The sequence below is a fragment of the Chaetura pelagica genome, unplaced genomic scaffold, assembly GCF_000747805.2.
Source record: "Chaetura pelagica isolate M959 unplaced genomic scaffold, ChaPel_1.0 scaffold222, whole genome shotgun sequence".
Classification (NCBI taxonomy): domain Eukaryota; kingdom Metazoa; phylum Chordata; class Aves; order Apodiformes; family Apodidae; genus Chaetura; species Chaetura pelagica.
The window spans coordinates 1498524-1499862 of record NW_009952711.1 but is presented as its reverse complement, the minus strand read 5'-3'; positions in this window follow the sequence as shown (position 1 = coordinate 1499862).

Here is a 1339-nt window from a genome sequence, read left to right as displayed (position 1 = left end):
GGCGCGCGCCGGCCCGTGCCGCTGCGCCCCGCCCTGGCGCCTCCCGCCGCCATCTTAGGTGCCATCTGGGCCGCCATCTTACGTGCCCCAGAGGGGACCCAGCGCTCCCAGCAGCTCGGCCGGACACACGGACACCGCACTCGTCCTGCTTTTCCCAAGTTTTATTAGCAAACCCGATTAACAAGTGTGTTGCGTTGGTTTACGACAGTCTGTGCTGTATCCAGGCACATTAAAAAAACCAAACAAATCAGTGTTTCTCTTCATAAAAAGACAGGCACGTAGATTAAAAACATGACTGAAGTAACATAATCTTGTTTTAATAAAAATAGTTGCCTTTTTATTTTTTCAGACGATCCCTTATCTTCAGGCTCCTTACAGCTCAAAAATAATAAATAGAAAATAGATTTTTCTTCCTCACCAAAGTGAATCCTGTAACATGAATTGCTTTATTGGCAGGCACTACATCTCCCTTCTCACCATCCCCCTCCTTTCCATCCTTCCCCCTCCCCCCTTAATAAAAAGAACCTCTGGATCACTCCTCACAACCCACCCAGGGGTGGGTCCCTCCCAGGACTGGGGCACTCAGCTGCCCTGAGCACCCAGGTGACTGACCATGAGCTGCCTCCACTGCCTTGGCTACACCAGCATCTCACATCTTTCCTTCCTGCAGGATTAATCAGCTGGAGCTCCTGCCCGCCCTACTGCCTTGCCCTCCTCTCCTTTCTGCTGCAGCCCATCGTGCTCCATCGTTGCTAGGAGTTCACAGAAGAACCACCTTATCCACAGGCCTGATGCAAGAACCTAAAAGCTGTTTTAACCAGGCCTTAGCAGTCAGAAGTGCCATCTATGTACAAATCCTGCAGCCTCTTGATTTGGAAACTGAAGGTGTTTTATGAACTCCAAAAATTTGAAAGAACACCACTGGATTGGAATTTATTTGGTTTTCCACAAGCCCAGGGAATGAACTAATGGGACAAGGAAAGCAGGAAGCAAAATCTGGTAAGCTGGGCAGCTTTTTATCCAAATATAAATTTTTAACATTCTACTTATGAAAGATTCCCTCCAGACATCAAAACAATAGTTTTTCCCCTTACTGCTCTCTCATTATATATTCATTGCTACTGTAGTTTTTGAGGATTCTGCCTCAAAAATTACACAGAAAGCTCAGAAATTCACCTTTTAATTAAATGTGAACAGCCCACCCCCTGCTCATTATCTCTTCACCAGGCACGTCACAGGACATGCAATAAAAGGAAATTGAATAAATAGTATCAACATGCAGTGCCATATTTGCCAAAATATCCATTCTCTTGCTTCCACAATTCCTGTTACCTACATT